Source organism: Manis pentadactyla, chromosome 5 (genome assembly GCF_030020395.1).
Source record: "Manis pentadactyla isolate mManPen7 chromosome 5, mManPen7.hap1, whole genome shotgun sequence".
NCBI classification, from domain to species: domain Eukaryota; kingdom Metazoa; phylum Chordata; class Mammalia; order Pholidota; family Manidae; genus Manis; species Manis pentadactyla.
The window spans coordinates 160239192-160258864 of NC_080023.1; the positions used below are offsets into that span (position 1 = coordinate 160239192).

The window sequence follows — 19673 nt, forward strand, 5'->3', positions numbered from 1 at the left end:
AGCAAGGGGAAAGAACTGCTAGCAGTTGCCTCCATGACATTTCAAAGCAAAGTCTAATATAACTCATGCCAAAAAAAAAAGTCATATAATTGTCCACACAGTGGTGTGCATACAGTGATGACGACTCTATCAAACCCAGATAAAATAAACTCTAAGAGGTTCTATATTTCTACCTGAGGCAGCTCCTTCATCTGTGCCCTGGACATCATTCATTTCTGCTGTTTCAATCATTTTACACCCTCTGGACTGTGGATTATTCTGGAATACCATTTGTTCAACTCTTCCCATTCTTAAAAAAAAATCTTCCCTGATTTTACTTCCCCCTTAACTTTTCTGCTGTGTGCCATCTTTTAATGGCAACATTTCTCAAAAAGACATTTACACAACTCTATCCATATCCTAAAATTGTACTCACTTCTGCAAACATGCCAAATTGGGCTTTCATTCCTATTACTCCAGAAAATAGTCTCTTTTCAATACCATGAGATGCTGCTACATTACTAAATAAAATGGGCTCTTTTCAATCTCTCCTCCCTCCCTTCGTCCCTCCCTCCCTCCTTTCCTTCCTTCCTTCTATAGGAGTGAAACACAATAACAGGCTCAACTGTTTGAGACTTCTCGCTTCCTGATCAAATGGGCTATCATCACTTGCACTGATCTTAAACACCTTTTGATTAGGAGACTGTATTATTTCAAATGGCAAAAACACACTTGACAGTAGATACAATTGAATTTTAGTTAAATCCAATGTGGATCCTTGAAAATTAATTTTTCTGTATGTGCAGATACATGCGTACACATGCAGAGGTGCAACCTGTTAAGCTTAAATTAGTACTATTCTTACTAAAAAAAAAAGAAATAAGGGCTTAAGAGTAATTTATGTTTTCAGTACTGATCCATATATTATTCCCTTCCATGCAAACAATGCAAAATTTCCCAGTTTCAAATCTTAAACTCTGCTGGGTAAAAGAGAGCAATGGAATTCTTCTATGCTTATGTTCAATGTCTGGGCACAAACAGAACATGTTCAAAGGGATCATTTTGTATAAATGTTCTTTTTTAGCTGCTGTGGTGTGGTGGTGTGTCCATCTCTGCTTCACAGCCAGTTTTAGGACAGCCATTCTTGTAGTCTCCAGAAGAATGCCCAAACAGGCAAATAAAGGAAGCTGATCACAGCAACTGAGAGCCTTAGTGTATCTTATAAACGGTGAGCCGTGTTGGGCTCCCCTCCCTGACTCTGTGTCTGAGACCCAGACACTGAAGGCTGCTGGAGTGTGCTGCCTGATAGATGATGGTGAAACTCTTCTTATTTAATTTACCTTTCCGTGGATACACTAAAATCAGAGAGCAAAGTTTAAAAAAAAATTGTGTTGGTTGCAAAAGTTTAGAAAGAAGACTAGAGCAAAAGATGCACTCAAGTGTTAAAGAATTGTGTACATGAATACAAGTCCATGTGGCTTGCAGGTAAATGACAAATGGCAGAAGTTCCCACTACGTGGCTTCTCTTCCTTCAGATTGCTATGGGAGACACACAGACCCATGAAATTACCTGTCCAGAGTATAAGCTCCTTGGAATGTCTTAAAACCATTGCATTCTAAGAGCCTTGCACTTAGTAGGTGCTCAGCAGGGGGCAGTGTGACACAGTGGTTAAAAGCTTGGATGATAAGCTCTCTCTAGACCTCCTCCTCCTCATTTGTAACTTGGAGATGATCAGTCTTTTCATGGAGTCCTGCACAGATTAAATTAGATAATAGATAGTTAGCCTGTGGCACAGAGTAAATATTCAATAAATGGTAACATTTGTTATTTCTGCTTTTTAAATTACAGTGATAAAATGTTCCCCTCCAGCCTAGAACTCTCTTCCAAACAGACCTGCCTATCTGGGAAGTCAGGGAAAGCTTCCAATTCAAAACGTCCAAAATGTAACTCGTGACGGGTCTAACCTCCCAGTCTGATACCTGTTCAGCTCTTCCTGCTTCAGTGAGAAGCATCATCTGGGAAGTCTTAAACTACTCATCATCCTATTTGTAAACTATTTACAAACTTTCCTCTCTCCTGCTCCCGCCTGCTAAGCTAACCTGAGTCCCTTTGATTTTGCCACCTAACTCTCTTGAACAGTCCATTTCTTTTCTTTGTCTCTGAGCATTATGCTCCCTACCTTGCGGGTCTGCAATGCAATCCCACCTGGTCCATATCCTCTCTTGCTCCCCCTCCAATCTGTTCTCCACATTGGCAGAGAGACCACTCTTTGAGGAACACATGCATGGCCCTCTTGCCCCCTGCCGTGAGCCCTCCATTGCCTCCTAGTGCTCTGAGAATGAAGCCCAGCACCCCCACAGTCCCTCCAGACTCAGCTCTTCAGCCCTCCTGCCCTTCCTCCCTTCTCTGAGCCGCACGCATTCCAGCCTGTTTCAGTTCCTCAAAGGGCATCCATTCTCCTGGTCACAGGACTTTAGCACCAGCTGGGCCACCCCTCCCCGTCACACCCGCCTTGGCCTGGTTAACCCTACCCACCCTGCAGTTTTGTTGTTTCTTCAGAGAAAGCTTCCTGAATAGGTCCAGCTTCTTTTTTATCCTCTCATAGCACTTGTCCCTCTCTTTAATGAATGTTTATCACTATTAGCATATGATATTTATGGTTATTTGATTCATATGTTTTCCTTCAAGATTACGTGCCGTGAGTGGTGGAAACACGAATAGGTTTTGTTCACCTTTGGCTCTGCATCGCCCAGTGAAATGAGAGATGCTCAGCATGTGTGTGTGCACATGCATGTGCACACACAGATGGATGACAGCTGCCGCTTACACCCCCAGACTCACCCAGGTTCTTATTCACTGATCTTCCTTCATCTTTTCTCCAGCTATTTGAAACCCAGGGAAATCACGAATTTCACTGTATACTGACGATAATTCAAAATCAAATGATAACTGGGGCAAACTCTTCTCTGACTTTGGGGATTTCTGTTCAGTAAAAGCCTTTAGCATGTACTACCCAAGGCCAGACTTCTTTGTGCCTCTGTCTGAATTCAGGCCCCCAGTGCTCCCTAACTCCCTAAAGATGACAGGCCCCTGACAAAGGGAAGGGATATCAACCAGCGAGAGAAGCTGGAAGATCCAACAGCCTACTCTCTTCAGTGAGTAGAATAGGGAACTGGTATTAGGGGCCCCATTAGCCAAATACCAGGAGCTATGTTTCAACCAGGACCAACAGCCAGGTAGAACTCCAATCCAAAAAAATGACTCAAAGAAGGTATTTATATAAACAAGTTAAACCAGTGATACCAGATGGTGGAGAAATGGAGAGAAGCTGCTAATTTAGAGGGCTTTGGTTCAAGGGGATGTTAAGAGCTTTATCCAGGTATCGATCCTTGGTGGGTGGCAGGCTGAAGGTTGTTTTCTGGAAAACTTCACAAACCTTGGGTATGAATTCCTCTTAATATTGGTGAAGAACAATGCTTCCCAAACTTAATATGCACACAGATTACTTGAGGATTTTGTTACTATTCACTTTCTGATTTGGTGGATCTGAGGTAAGACCACTGATTTATAGTTCTAACAAGCTCACAGATGGTGCCAATGATGCTGGCTGGAGGACTGCAGTTTGAGCACTATGTATGTAGATCACTTCTACCAATCTTGGAGCAGATTCTCAAAGTGAGTGATCATGGCCAGAGGATTCCAAGGGTGATATAAGTCATAGCCCAGGCTGATAAGTTTGCTGTCATCTCTCCTAATAGCTCTGCTATTAGACTCATTTGTGCTGCAATGTTCTGTAAGATGCAAGTCATTCTTAGTTATTAGAAAAAGCAAACTGGGCCACCATCAGCCTGAAATATACACAAGTTAGGAAAGGCTTTTGATAGATTCTGGTGTTTAGGACCTTGGTTGGCTCTATAGCCAAGACAGTGGTCAGCACTCTTTGAAACCAGCTGACAGGTTAAGGCAGAGGTGAAGGATGGAGATGGAGTAAGAATCAAAGATACTTATTAGAGTGAGATTTCTAGAACATTTATCTAATGAGTACTCTGCTTTCTCGACATGTGCCATTTCATTTAAATATCATTGCAGCTTTATAAGGAAGGCAGTTTCACTTTTATCTCTCTTTTATAGGCTGGAAACTGAAACCTAAAGAGACTAAGAAACTTTCCCAAAGTCATGCAGCTGGTAATTGAAGGAGCCCTAATTCTTTGACCCACTAAGACCCCGTTTAAATCTGCTGTTCTTAATCTCACATTAACATTTCTGAGGCTCTTTCAGAAAGTATCCATTTCTTAACCCTCAATAATTCTTATTTCATTGTTTTTAGAAAAAACCTGTCCAATCAATTTAATATATCTCCAGTGTTGAGTATTATTTCCCAGGACCTGACTCTTATCTACTAGGATTTATTTCCTCCAAAAAATAATTCAGCATTCAACCCAAAGCACTAGGAACACTTGATGGAATATTTTGAGAAGGCTGCATTTGGGGTAACAGAGCCCAATGCTAACTCTTGGCCCACTAAGCACTGATTTTATAACTGCAGGATGATTTTCACAGTCTATTTGCTAGGATTCTACATGATGATAGCCATGTAGTGTTTACCGTGTGCTGGGAGACACTATTCTAAGTACTTCACATATTCTGCCTCCTATAATCTTTCAAGACTGTCCTAAATTAGATACCCAGTAACATTCCCCATTGTACAGATGGGGAAACTAAGATTCTGGGAGGTTAAATGCCTTCCCTCATTAAAGGTGGAGCCAGGATTCAAACTCAAGCACTTTGGCCCCAGCCCCAGGGATCAACCTCTTTGCTATACTGTCTGCCACTTCATGGGCTGTACTTATTTCTTACTGGCTTAAATAATGCATATCTTTGCTGCTTTGCATGAGGTAGGAGCAGAAAGGGGCTGAAACAGATTTATTTTATCAGAGAAGGGAGTCCGTATTAGAGAATGGGGCACAGTTTATGGAAGTTTGGGAAACAGATTTCCACTTAAAACCAGGGAAAGTTTTTTATCTGGCAAAGCCATCCAGCAAAAAGAGGGGCCTGGGGCTGGAACAAGCCCCTCCATCGTTAGTATATCAAAGGTTTCCTGGGAACTACAGGATGGCGATGTTATTGAAGGGGTTCTAGGGTTGAATGCGGAGTTGGCATGGTGCTATCCGAGGTCTCTGTTAGGCATGAGTGCTGTGATCTTGTGATCTGACTTCAGTCCTCAGACACTCCATCAGCAAGTAAGGGCTTGATCATTTACAGTTACACAGTGAGATGTTTCCAGGAATGATTTTGCTGTAGCATTTTAATAAGTACTCTATAAATAATAATTTATTGAAGTTGCCTACCATGTTAGCAAAAGAATATATTAAAGAACCCTGGCTAATTGAAGCTGGCAGTTAAGTTCCCAGAATTGAAACCAATCGGTTTATCTCTATGATTCCCAAGATTTGGGATGAAAACTGCTCATTATATTCCAACATCCAAATATCCAAAGATCCAGATGTTTCACAATATATTAACATAACCTTCCAGGAAACCTATGTGCAACACTTGAGTTGAAAATGTTCTGATACAATTAAAAATAAATTGGGTTAGAAAGAGCCTTTCCTTGTCTTTGGGTGGGAGCTGAAGGAACTTGAAAGACACTGAAGGCTATTACCCAAGTCAGCAAGACAGCTTATTCTAACTTGGATGGCCACACAGCTTGAGCTGCTGGTGACTGTCTAATTCATAACTGCAGTCCCAGTGAAGGTTTAACTGAGCACCTTTTTCCTCCCAAAAGTGATGTTGGTGTTCACAGTGCATCAGCAAATATTTACTGAGTTGGATGAGGCAGGGAAAGGGGTAGGAGACAGTCCCTGCTACACGAAGCTCACAACGTCCGGGTGGAATGTCACAAGTCCAGCTGGTACAGAGAGGAGGCAGAATGTGGAAGTGATCCGAGAGGTATAAAGCCCTTTGGAGAGCACTGTGTCCCCTCAAGGAAACCATCAAGAGCTTCTGGAAAAGGGAACATTAGGGGTTGGTTTTGAGCGGTGAGAAAAGGAGAAACAGATAGAAATTGCCTGGCAGAGTGATAGTTCTGAATGGCATTGGCCTGAGGACTAAGCGGCGAGTCTTGGTTTTCAGGTAATCCGTTTGGGAAGGACTGCTGTGAAGGGCAAATGCCTTAATATGACTTTTATGGACTTCCCACCATGGCCGCACACTCTACTTCCCGTTGCACACGTCTCTCCCCTTGTTCTCTTCTCCAGCCACAGCTTTTTATAGTAGAGCTCTCTCTGCTGTGCTGTTTCAGTGTGATACCAGGCATGATATTCTTTCCTCCTGGAATACCCTTTTCTGGATGTTTTCATCTCCTTCATGATTGTTTACTTCAAACATTACTTCCTCAAGGAAGCCTTTTCCGATGTCCTGGGCCAGGTAGTTTCTCTTTACCATGCAGTTCAGTAGCCTCCTAGTAGGTATTCACTGCTATTCCCCAGGCTTGGGACGGAGCAGGAGCTCCAAACAACAAAGTCAGGTCATCTGGAAAGAGAGGCATAGATTAGAGACATGCAGCTTTGAAGCAGGGGTCTAGTCCAAAGATCTTCTAGAGTGGTCTTAGTAAGAACTTAGCACAATATCTTCAAGGATAGCATGAGGGCTCTGAAAGGATTGCTGAGAGGAAGTCCTGGCATGTGGACAAGAATCCCCTTCCAAGTAATTCAGAAAGCAGATTTAGGATGAGTCTACCTAACCTAAGAAATCTCCCTACACTTCTTAAATTTTCTTTTCAAGTGTTTGGCCATTTCTTCATAAGGGAGTTACCCTTGTCCCTGGAAAATCTATGCTGGGAATTGCATTCAGTCAATCAGTCATCCATTCATCCATCAAATGACTGCATGTGACGCACTGTGTACAACTTGATAGCACAGTACCAGAATCCAGGGATGAGCAAGGCTCCTTTCCTCTTCTAGGAAAGAGGGGAGGCTAGTAGAGGAGACAGATGCTTGAAACTGAGGATAAAACCTATTTAAGTACTGAGTCTCCTCTTTTCATTAGGCCCATTTTGGCCTCTGACAACATAGAGTTGACCAGTCAGTCTCCTTTTTTGTGGAACCATCTATCATCTCTCCCCAAAGACTTGCCTACAGGTTCTTCTGATATAAGGCAATTATTTCATATTTTCTGCATTAGTGGTGGCCACTGATAATCCCATGAAGATCTATAAAATGTCAGCTTGTTTTTTCCCAATGTACTTCACTAGTCAGTGTCTTCTTTAGATGAGGGTGTTGAAGTGGTGGTTATGGAGAGAATGTGTAATAGACAGAGGCAATGAGAAATTCAATAAGAACAGACAGAGTGGTCATGTTTTTCAATTATAAGTTTAAAGGCAGAGCCTTGGGAACTGGATTTTCTTAACTTTGGGGAAAGAGTGACATAATAACCTTCATTCTTTTTTTAAGAAATGAAGAGAAATGAGTAGTTTGTTCAGTTCTTGACACACAAAAAAAGTCAACTATAAAAGAATATTTTATTAGAACCATAAGTTTTGTTTGAGAAATTTTAAAACCCAAGGTTTATTTTCCATTGGTACTGCTGGAGAGTCAACAGGAATCGAGATAATTTTTTACTTGTATTTGTGCCCACTTATGAAGCACACATGTGAGGTTGGTTCGTTGCATAGGTGTGAAAGGGATTAGAAGGAGGAAAAAGGGTACAATTTGATCCACTGACCTGTTTCCCTGCCCTCAGGACTCTTTCAAACAGCTGTGAGAAAAAGGAGGAGGAGGAAGGAGGTAATTTAGCAATTCGTATCCAGATGTTCATTTCAAACACACCCTGAACAACTTTTGCATGGTTTATTTCATTTTCTGAAACCATTTTTCACAAGCCTGTTTTCTCAGCTGGGAAACTTCTGGTGTAGTCTTTTCAAACAAATATTGCATTTGGCATTACAAGAAAAAAAAAAAACTTTTGAGACATTCAAAGGACAATCTGTTTGCCTTGGTCTGCAGAAGCAGAACTAGAGGAATGTAGGCATTTTGAACCACCCAAAATATAGGTAGAGGAAAGTTCCGCTCTTACATTCCATTTACGTGGAAATTTGAGACTTCCTTGAGCTTGCTAATTGCAATGCTCTGCCATTTTTTTTTTTTTTTTTAGTTTGGCCTGAAGTGTCAGAGACAAGAAAACTGGCTAGGACAAAAAGGGCCAGTGGAAGAATATACCAGGCTTAACACTAAACCCAAAACTTCCACATGGCACTTCAAACACAGTGACTATTTCCACAAAACCCTGTACTATTCTAGTTCTACCCAGATTCTTAAGCAAAACTGGGAGGACTGGAAGGAAAATGGTTCTGAATGCTGGTGAATCTCTTAGGCAGACTCCCCTAGGACACCATCCCCACGGCTGGTCCCACACCTCAAGGTCTCAGTCCTGGCAACAGATTGTCCCACTAGCATCACAGGAGTTGGGGTCTAGGACAGCCCCTACCCCCACTGTAGAGTGAAGCTTGTCTCCTGACCAACCATGGGAGATAAACCTATTCCTCCTTCATAATTTCTTTAGGTTGAATCAAACCTGGGAAAAATCTCAGGAAGGAACAGACAACCCAAAAGGCTGAGTCCGAATGGGAACACTGAGATCTCTCTTTAAAGACAGGAAGTCAAGCCATGAGGATGAAGGGAATCAGAAGAAACAATGGAACAGAATTTTGATATGGCTGAAATAGAAAATTCAAGGTTTTAAGACCCAAAATATGTTTTGGGTAAGTTTCTTAACCTTTCTAAGGTTCAGTTTTCCCACTTGTGGAATTGGGCACCTAAGTCCTGAGACCCGAGTGTTAAAATGGGGACCAAGTACCAGAATGCCTCCCACAGTACAAGGCTTTCAAGAGGTCCTCATTATTGGTTAGCTCTTCACATACACTCCTTAAAAAGAATAGTAAGATAACACTAGAAGTCTGTATTTCTGTGATTATTTCTATCAAACCCTTGTGTGTGTCTCTAAGATGTTAAAGATTTCCAGGAAGGATAGTCCAAGATGGCAAGGAGGAAGATCATGAACTCACCTCCTCCCAGGGATACACTAAATCTATAGCTACACATGGAACAATATCCTCCGAAAACTAGCTGGGCAGCTCCTTCACTTGGAGCAAGAGTGAAAAGGGCTATGTTGAGGCAGGCAGGAGAGGCTGAGATGGTCTCCAGATAAACCACACCCAGGTATAGTGATCAGGAGTGAACTCACAAGCCTGGGGCTTCTCCCTGAGCAGCAAAGAGTTTGCATCCCATATCAGACATCCCAAATTTTAAGACTTGCATCTGAGAGACAAGCCCCCAAAACATCTGGATGGAGCTCATGTCCAGAAGACCCAAAGGGCTGTGATGAACTGAGAAACAGCTCTTAAACACACGGACTCACTCACCCAGTGCAGGGCCCAGTGGGAAGAGCCCAGACTTCCCATGCAAGTGATTCATTTGCTAACCTTAAAGCCTTGGATGGAGGGGCAGGGGCTTACTGGGACCATCTCCAGGATGCAGGTCCTTGGAGGCACTGTTTTCAAGCTCTCCCTCTATCTTAACAGTGAATGACTTTCTTTTCTATTTTTTCTCTACTTTGTTTTCTCCATTTCTTCTCTCTCCCTCTGTTTTCCTCCGTGGGTGCCCTCTTTACCCTCCAAGCAATAGGCACCACCTTTGTGTTCTCCCTCTGCCTTCCTACAGCTCACCAGTATCTTCCAGAAAGGAACATGTACAAACTCATCTGGAGTTCTGACTTTTGCAACTGTCCCCCAGGAGACATCTCCAGGTCACCTGGTCTGGTGGCCAGCAGGGCTCAGGCTTGGGGTCCACAGGAATGCACCACGTAATTGCATACTGTAAAGGCTGCTGCCTGAGGGTCTGGCTTCCAGTAAGTCTGAATCAAGGTACTGACTGAGACTGCCCCCCGTGGGGACACTGATGGGTCTTAGAAGCTAGTAAAAGCGAAACAGGCTGCGTGGACAATCAAAAAAGTTCGAGAGGCAACCAGGAGTCAGAGCAAGGTTGAAAGATAAGTTTCTCCTCATATATGAGGTCATTCTTTCAGGACCTGGAAAAGATATCCAGTCAGCAGTTGGTTATGCAAGTCTTGGTGTCAGGAGAGAAATCTGCTCTGAGAATATAGATTCAATAATCATAAACCCAGAGATGATGAGCAGCTGCCTGCTTGTGAATGAGGGAGCCTAAGAGATTGGGAGGGGAAAGGGGCGTAGAAGAGAGACCTGGGGACATCAGCTCTGGAGGAACTGCCCCATAAGGAGACCCTGCAAAGAAAATGGAAAAGAAAATTGAATAAGAAATTTAAAGTGAAAATGAATGCGAACAAGGCCAAGAATGTTTCTTATAAAACGAGAGGGAGGATTTTTTAACTTTTAAAATAACTATAACTAACTCAAGATATAAAGTAGCTTGGAAATAATAACAGTTGTCTAAAACTACACATTACACCATGAAATACTGGTAAGGAGAAAGAATGAAAACAAGAAAATGTGCTAAATTTCTTGACTGAAATAGGATAGAGTCAAAAGCTATTGTTTCTTCTTGACCTTGATAATTAGAGGAATATCAGATCAAGTATGTTATTTTGCAAAATTTAGTAGAAACAAAAACAGGATGATTCCTCCCAAATTACTGCAGGAGATGAAAGAAATCAAAGCAGAGTTCAACTCGCAAAAGCCAGGAAATAGAGGAAATGGTAGAAAAGCATGAAATACAGAAAACATAAAATAAGATCATTGAAGGAAGTGCAAATGTATCCCCTATGATGATAAATGTAAATGATTGTAAGACCACAGAAACCATCAGTTCATGTGAAAAACAAAACTACACCTCTTGGAAGATATAATTTTTAAAAAGTGTCTAGAAAGTTTAAACATTTGGAAGTATTTGGAAAATGTGTATTAGAAAAATGCAAATAAAAACAACACAGATGTGTCGGTAGTAATACTGGAGTCGAATCCTGGGTTGAAAATATATACAAAGAGGATGACTTAATTTACTTGGTGATATATTCCATTATGAATAAATAACTGTGATATACTTTCCTATTCTCAACAACAGAGCGTTAAGTAAATATGTAACTTTATCTTTTAGAAATTCAAAGGAAAATTTTTGGAGTATATATATTACTCTCAACTGGACATATCATATAGACAAAGTAAATAAGGATAGATAAGGCTTTATTAATGTGATAAGAATACACTAAACTTGTGCAGTACACCTGGAGAATGAGCACTCATCTGGCCAGCCATGTTTCAGTTTTTTTCCCTCTGAATTTCAGTGATCTCTTCCCAGGACCATCTTCATTTGCCTTAAGGGTGTGGTTTCCAAAAGAATATGAAATTATTCCTTCATTTGTCCTACCATATGGTCATACTTCCCTGATGCCATTCTGGACTCAGCACTGTAGATGTGCTCCCTTACATGCAAGTATCCAGCCTTTTCTAGAAAGATCTTAAACTTGTTCCCTGTGATTAAAGACAAGCTCTTGAGAGACTCATAGATTCTCCAGGTTCCCATTCTGTAAGTAAACTCTTGGGAATATTCATTTAATCCACCTTCACAGGAAACTCTAGGAAAACTGCCTTTTAATTTCTTGTTCTACTGCACATCAGATGAAGACTTAACTCCTGCACAGAATTTTAGAGAAACCCAGTCGTCTCTTAGGCCAGCATCCTATCAGTACCTTTGCATTGCTCCCAAATAATGAATAGGCTCTACCATCAGGAGTAGTGATTGGCTGGCAGTCCCCATGGGCACTTGCTAAGTCCATTTGGGTAGGTCCTCAAAATTGTAATCCTTATTTTTTCCTCCTGACCACAATAGTCTTAAAATACCTTTAGATTTCCAAAATAGTTATAAAACAGCTCTTCTCTGGCTCATTACCCACCAGAATGCCAGAATCAGGATAACTCCACTCAAGACTTTCTTGCTCTGATCAGAATGGTGTATTTCTGACAAGCTTTACACCATGATCTCCTCTTCCTATCACTATCCTCCTCCTCCTCCACATCATCCTATTTTCTGTAAACCATTACACACAAATTATCAACCATGCAGAGCACTTGGCATATACTGTATAATTTTCAAGGTGGATACTATTAAATTTTCTATTTTACTGATGAACAAACTGAGTCTAATGCCCAGGGCCAAAGAGTAACTACATAGAAGAGCTGGTTTTTCGCACAGGAGACACCTCCTTTCTCCAGTGATGTTTAGTGTGGATTCTTACTCAATTTCCAGCTACATGGGGTTCTCAGGTCATTTCAGGCATGCTTCCCTCTTCAATGGCTTCCAGAGTATGCTTGTAGTTTCCCCTTATTTCTGTTCTTCAATGTCCCGAGTGGTTAAGCAACTAATGAGAGAAACCACCCAAGCCCTCTCACTACATGTTGTTGGGAGAGAGACTTAAAGGGAGAATGTTCAGTGTTGTCCTCCATTACAGATTTTTGGAACTATTTTTCACTTAAAATCATTCTCTCACAGTACGTTATCACTAGTTTTTAGGGGCGGACGTAACCAAAATGCCCTCTGAATAACTCAACATGCTGTGTTTTATCCAAAATGGCCTCTCCTTTTATAAATAAAGTCATTTCCTTGGGTCAAACTTGTGAGCTTCTGGCTGTTTGTAACTTATTCATTCATTTGTTCCATGCATATTTATCATGGGTGTTCTATGGGTGAGGCCCTCTGTTGGGTACTGGATGAATACTAATAAAGTAGACATCCTTGAGGACCTCAGTGAATTTAGTATTTAGGGAAGAACCTACAGGCAGGTTAAGCTTAGTATAGTGTAGTTGTTCTCACAGGACTATAGGCCAGATGGGGGGAGAATCACAGGCTGGACTCCCACCCACGAGCCTCCTTGGCTAATGTCCTCCTTGCCTGGCTAACCCTCTGGGCAATCCCAGACATGACTGAACAGTCAGGATGTACAACCCTTTGGCTCCCACTCTAGGCCCCCTCTAGACTGGGAACATCACCAGGCTCTTCTGGGTTGGTATTGTTGCCCAAAAGAGGGTGGAAAAAGAGAAAGTTCTGTATGTGGCAGAAGAGAGATTTCATCCTCATGCTCTCCACTCCTTTCTGGGACTTCCCTGTCCATCCCTCACCTTTTGGGGCTGGGGATCCATCCTAAGCTAGAACCAGAGAAGTGTTACTGGAAAAAAAAAAAAAAGAAACAAGGGAGGCAGCAACCCTGTTATGATAAAAATACAGGGTAATCAAAGTCTAAGAAGAGGTAAATGTTAGCAGGTAAAGGATTTGCTGGTCTTGCATGATACGTCTTCAGGAGATGGGAAGGGAAAGTACATCTGATTTCCTTTGGGAAGGCTTCAGCCTTTTGAATGCCTTACCTGGCCTCTTCTCCTCCCAGTGCAATATGGTCCCTGGAGTGGAAAATTATGAAAACCGTAGCTAAATTTTGGATTTGCTGCTTGACTGAGCATGTATGTTCCAGACTATACTAAGCATTTTCTTTGTATTATTGCACTGCATCCTAAAAAACAACACTGTGAGGAAGGCACTATTTATTAGCAGGCCTGTTTTATAGGGCAAAGGAGACAGAAAAAACAAGGCGACTTGCCCAGGGGCCCACAGGAGAATGTGCAGTCCTAATTCCTATGTGCTATGTACCACATTTGGCTGAAGGAATAGCATTCCTAATTATTGATCTAATTTTATTTTTCAGTTCCTAGTAATAGACTGTATTGTACCTTCGTGTACTTCTAAGGTACGAACAAAAGTGTTACATGGAAATAAGGTGTCTACCTTCCACCATGACACATATTGTTAAAGGTACACCTTCAAAAGGTTTTGTTCCACAAGAAAACTTTAAGAAACATAGTACAAGAAGAGTAATTGAAATCATACAAAGGTGTGGATATCTAAATGTTGAGGTTTGTTTCTTGTATTTAGGATGGAGCTTCATCCCAGTGAAAGAATGTATGGCTCAGTGGCATTGGCCATCCCATAAATCCAGATAAATGCCCAGGATGTTCCTTGTGCTATGACACTGGCTAAGAGCATTGGATCTGGAGCTGAATTGGCTGGATCCGAATCTGGGAGCAACCACTGACTGTGTGGAACTGGGAAACTCACTTAACTGGTCTGGGCTGTCAAATGGAGATACTGACAGTATTGGGCATGTTTTAATTATCAGGACATAGTGCCAGCTGTGAGACAGGGCATGAATGTGAACAGGCAGGCACCCAGAGACAGGCGGAAGAGAGAAGGGCTTTGACACAGCCATTGGCAAGGTTTAAAGACAGGGCTCGGACGGGAGGGAGTGTGGAGCTGGATCCTCAAAGATGCAGGTGTGCCTCTGACAGGCAAGTGGGGAAGGGCACTGTCCATAAAGGAACGGCCATCCAGATGATGAGAGCATGGCCAAGGGTGGCCGCTGCAGGGAGATGCAAATGGAGAGCTGATGCCTGGACTTCGAGGCCTCCAGGGGGCGCTGTAGGGGAGTGAGCCTTCAGAGAGAGACGGCCCCATGGAGGAGGGCCTTGACGCCACACCAAGGAGTCCGGACTTCATTCTGTGGGAAGGGGATCCACCACCAGGCTTCAGGCACAATACATCGTCTTTTTGTTTGTCACTGTTTTTTGTTCATTTGGCTGGTTTGGTTTTTTTTTTACTATTTTTTTTAGTGAAAAGAACATTTCAAAATGTCCTTCCAGCCCTTGAAATATCGTGTAATCACCGTGAACATATTATTCTATCAAAAAATGATAACTAATATTTTTAAATTACCTAAAATCCTGCCACCTTGAGCAAATGACAGCATTTCACTGAACGTCTCTCAGAATGTAAACAATTTCAGTGAACTGATTAACAGTATTTTATAAATGTTTTCATCAATATGTTATGACAACCTTTCCATATCAATAAATAAAGGCGTCCATTTGCATTTCAATGGTGGCAGAGTGCTCTATTTGTGGAGGTAATGCCGTTTCTTTAACCCCAGCCCTCACTGATGAAGAACATTTCCTCTCATTTCTGAACAGGATAAACAGTGCTTCAACAAATAGCTCAGAACACAATGCAACAAAATGATAATGTAATGCATAAATTAGAAAACATAACAAATAGATACTTAAAAATTAAAACAAGCTGCTAACCTGCTGTAGAATGAGAAGAGAAGAGAAGGGAAAGCCATGTCCAGTACCTTGGGTGGAGGTGTATTTATTCAAAAATTCAATTCTTTACCTCTTATGTTTTGAGCATCAATAGTGTGTCTGGTCCTTTTCTAATAATGAGACACAATGGTAAACAAGTCAGAGAACTGCTTTTATTACAGCGTATACCCTTATATTATTGACAAACTAATAAATAAACAGGAACATATAGATTTCCAGAAGCACCATACAAGGAATTAACATAGGGTGCTATGACAGAGTAGGGGACTACTTTAGTTGGATCATCTTGGAAAGCTTCTCTAAGGAGGGGTCACTGAGGCTGAGAAATGAATGACTGAAGGATGTAGGCAGGTGAAAACCAGGAGAGGGGAAATCAGGGAAACAGCAGCTAGTGCAAAGGCCCAAAGAGGGAGGTGAGCTTAGCAGGTGCAAGGCAGAGAGACATCAGAGGCCCATGTAGCTTGCATATGTTCAACAAGAAGGAAGGTGGCATGAGGTGGGAAGCTCAGACCAGGTCAGGGAGCACCTAGAAGGCCCTGCAGGAGTTCAGATTTTACTCTTACTTAACAATGGGAGGCCAGGGAGTTTCAACCAGAGGAGAAACTTTATACTAGACTTTAAAAGTCCACTTTGGCTCTCCTAGTCTAGCAGCTTCTGTAAGGATAAGTTCTTGTTTTATTCAGGTCTACATTCACAAAACCTAGAAAACATCTGGGACACAGTAGGTGCTGCATCAACATTACAACGAGTCAACAAACATTATGTATGGAATCTGACACAGGGAAAATGAGAGTGGAAGCAGGGATTCATTTATTGATCTAACAGTATTTATTAGGCATTTAAAGTACTAGGTACAACTACTCTGCTAGGTACTGTGGTTATAAAGATAAGTGAGACTTAGTCCCTGTCATCAGAAACGAATAAATACCTATGTGAATATTTTACTTCAATTGTAAGCTGGACATTTATTTTTATTGGAAGACAGGGAATATCTTTTCTTGATGCTCCAGCCTATGATCCATTCATTTTTAGGTTGGAGACAGGCCATAGCTGGTAGCATCTATTTTTCATTTCAGGGAGCAAGTCAGGTCTTCTACTTGACCAGAAAGTCTACGAGGAAAGGGAGACTTAGGAGAAAAAACAATCAGTCTATACTGGGATATGGTGGCCTCTTGGTGGCTTTGGCCCTGGGGGTGCAGATGAGCAGTGCAAGTCAGACATGTTAATGTGGAATTCAGGCAGGAGAGTTGGAGATGGAGTCACAGCTATGTGGAGGATAAATAATAAACAGAAGAAAATGCAGTGTGTAAAATAATTGTCATAATTTGCCCTCTCTGTCCCAGTCAGATTCATTGCTCCTTCACCGTTCCCCCAGAGAACCTTATAGTACTTAAGGGAGCATGCACTCTAGAGTTGCACCACCCAGTTGAGCACCACAGTAGGATGCTTGTGAGCAAATGAGCCAATCTGTTGGAGCTTCAGTTTCCTCATCAGTAAAATGCAGATAGTAATAGCACCAATCGCATGCAGTTGATTAAAAGCTTTAATATATTTATAGCCCCTGAGTTATATAAGCGCTTAATAGAGATTATTTAATAGCTTTATTAAATTCAATTGGAAATATTTATCACAAGGTTGTAACTCCTCCTAGACCATCATTCATTGTGATTGTCTGTGTATTACCAATGGCAACCCCAGTAGTCTGTAAAATGTGTGCTTGATAAAATGTTCTTTTAATTAAGATTACTGAAGTCTGCCCTTACCTAAGTCTAAAAGAACCTTCATTATCAAGGATGTTATACACAAAGAGTGTATGGAAGTGTGCATGACGTGCTCTTCTGTCCTGTGTCGTGTCACCAGTAATGTTGGGATCCAATGTATCTGTTCAACAGGAGGGTTCAAGCTGAGATTTACAGAATTTGGTTCAATCAGATATTATCTGTGGGTCCAGGGAGATGGAATCCCCAGTGTAAAGCATTTCAAAGCAGGCCCAGGTGCCATCACAAGTCCTGTGGGTCAGACACTTATTGGGAATGAGACTCTCCCACCTCAACCTTGACTTAGTGATTCACAGCTTATTGTGGGGGGATGAGGGAGAGAACAGCCTGCCTGAAGCTACCTCAAGTGGCCCCCTGTATGTACCATAAAATTCTAAAAACAGAGGAAATCAAGGAGAAAAAAAAGGCATACTTATATTTTTGCTGATGGAAATTATTTCTAGAGGTCATGACACAGGCTGGGTCTGGGAGATCCTGGAATCGATGTTTGTCTTCGTGTAGCTGTGTTTCTTTTTTGAGAGGACATGGGAAGTAGGAAGCAGACAATGCCTCTTGGTGGCAGTCCGAGTTGGCGGGGAGCCCCTTGTTCTGGGCAAAATGTCTCTAGGGCCTACCGAGCCCTCTTTCAGCCTTGACCAGCACACCCATGGGGTGGAGCCTGTCTCTTCCTGTCTCTGGAGAGAGAGCCCTTGATTGATCCGACCCTTGGCTCTGTCAGGTATGGGGGGTGTGACTGAGTGGGATTCGAGAAGAATTTCTGTCTTCTTTTCTGTTTTTTTCTCTTCCCCACATTTCCTCACTGAGTTTCTGCCAAGGCAAAGTGGTACAAACCGACAGCATCAAGAAGGCTCGGGATGGAGCCCAGTTCTCTCCAACACTCCGTACCCAAGGGTATTCCTGCTCTAAATCTGTGTCCAACACTTAGTCAAGCACGGGTTCGTGTAAAAGTCTTATAAAATGAAAACGTGGATCAAAGACACTTTCAATGTGTTGTGTGGCATTGAAATTCTATGTGCGAGAAGCCAGTCACACCACCACCTCGAGGTCAGAACCTCCCGGAGATTCTTTATGCAGGGGTCCCCCAAACCCTTCTCCCCAGACCTCTGAGAGCCTTTGCCACCTCCTCAGCCTTGTGCTCTCCCATGAGAAACGGCAAGAGCAGCCCCCCCGAGGCCCTCTTCCTCGGCAGCACCCTGCATCAGCCAAGCGTCTCCAGCGAGCGTTTCTGGGGGAAGGGCTTCCATCTGGAGCTTGGCAGAGAGAGGAAGTTTCCTTTGAGGTTCTGCCACCCCACCCTCCAGCTCTCCAGAAGGTGCAGCGTGGGGAGGCCCCATCTGATTTCAGGGATGGGGCTGGTGTGCTTCATGCAGTCAGAACGGCTCTTACTCTTTCTCCTCGGCTAGTCTGGAAGGTGCTGAGAGAAGGAATGTTGTTTGTTCTGCCACCACCTCCCATCTCAGTGTGTAACAGGTCACAAGATGTGACAAGTTCATGCGCTAATTCCTTCCTTTTCAGTTAATAGAATAACACAGATGGGAACGTTTATCCTGGGATCAGACATAAACTGGAGTAGCAGCAGAAGGAAGACAGAGGCAGCTTGGACCATTCTCAGGCTTTCACTAAGCAGACATCTTCTTCAGCAGCCCCCTGATCTCAGCTGCGTAGCCCCGAGAAGCTACTCTCCCACAGGAGGACACCGGCCTCAGGCACGGGTCCTCGTCTGCAACCACTCAGCCCGCAAAATGCTCGCAGTGTGTTAAAGAAATAAAAGCCGCAGACAACTTCACTGCTTCCCAGGGCCCTTTGGGCAGCAATGCCCTCGCAATGGTTCTAAAACCACCTTGTAGGCTGTCTGAAAGACGACCAATGCCACACTAAGGAAAGAGGGAGGTTGAGACAGAAATAGAAGACCATGAGCAGTACCACGGCGACATCTCTATCTTGGCCACCGGGCACCTTGAATATTTAAGTACAGAACCAGTTTCAAACGTCTCACCTTTTTTCAGATCATGACCTCAGTTTTGGTTCAAATGTGACAGAGAACCTTTGGCGATACATAGTTAGGGCTTTGAAGTCTAAGAGATACCTTCAAATCCCAAGCGGCAACTCTTCCTAAGCCTCCGTTTTCTCTCCTATGAAAGACTTTGGGACAATGCTTTCCTCTTTCTTCAACTGTTGAGGATCAAACAAGATGTCTAGAGCTATGGCTGGAACATACAAAGAGTGGCTAGAGTTTATGGATATAATTCAAACATGTCAAGCATTGTGCCCACCACTTCATATAAGCATATTTCTAATTGAACTTCACTAAAGTGCTTTGGGCAAGTGCTATTTTCACCCCCTCCACCACACTGCAAATGAGGAAACTAAAGTTCAGTGACAAGATCCTACAACTTGCAAGTGGTAATACTGGTTGGAAGCCAGTTCTACCTATGATTTCAGAGTCCAGATTCACAGCCATACCTCAGGTGCTCAGTAAAGGGTATCTGTGATGCTTCCATCGTTATCACTATCACCAGCCACACTAACCAAACCATGAGGGGCCCTGCTAGACTGTTTGCACATCAGTATTTTAGCATCAGTTATGAGACGATATTAAAATAGATGATAGGGAACAATTCCAAACTTTGAAGAGGACTTTCAGAAATCAAGGAAGAAGAAGACCCCTGCTTCTGGGAATTTAAGTGAGGTTAGGTCCGAAATGTATCTTCATGGACATTCATCAATTACTTTCTGCTTTGAG

The 19673-nt window shown here is 42.6% G+C and overlaps 1 long non-coding RNA gene across 1 annotated transcript in view; it reads right to left on the reverse strand.

Annotated features, from left to right (window-relative positions):
- Nucleotides 1-1476: 1476 nt before the first annotated feature.
- Nucleotides 1477-19673, reverse strand: part of LOC118920300 (uncharacterized) — a 219772-nt gene continuing 201575 nt past the window's right edge. The window contains exons 4-5 of the long non-coding RNA XR_005027856.2: nt 6359-6511; nt 1477-1730 (exon numbers count right to left, since the gene is read on the reverse strand). This is a non-coding gene — a long non-coding RNA (uncharacterized LOC118920300). The remainder of the gene's footprint in view (nt 1731-6358; nt 6512-19673) is intronic.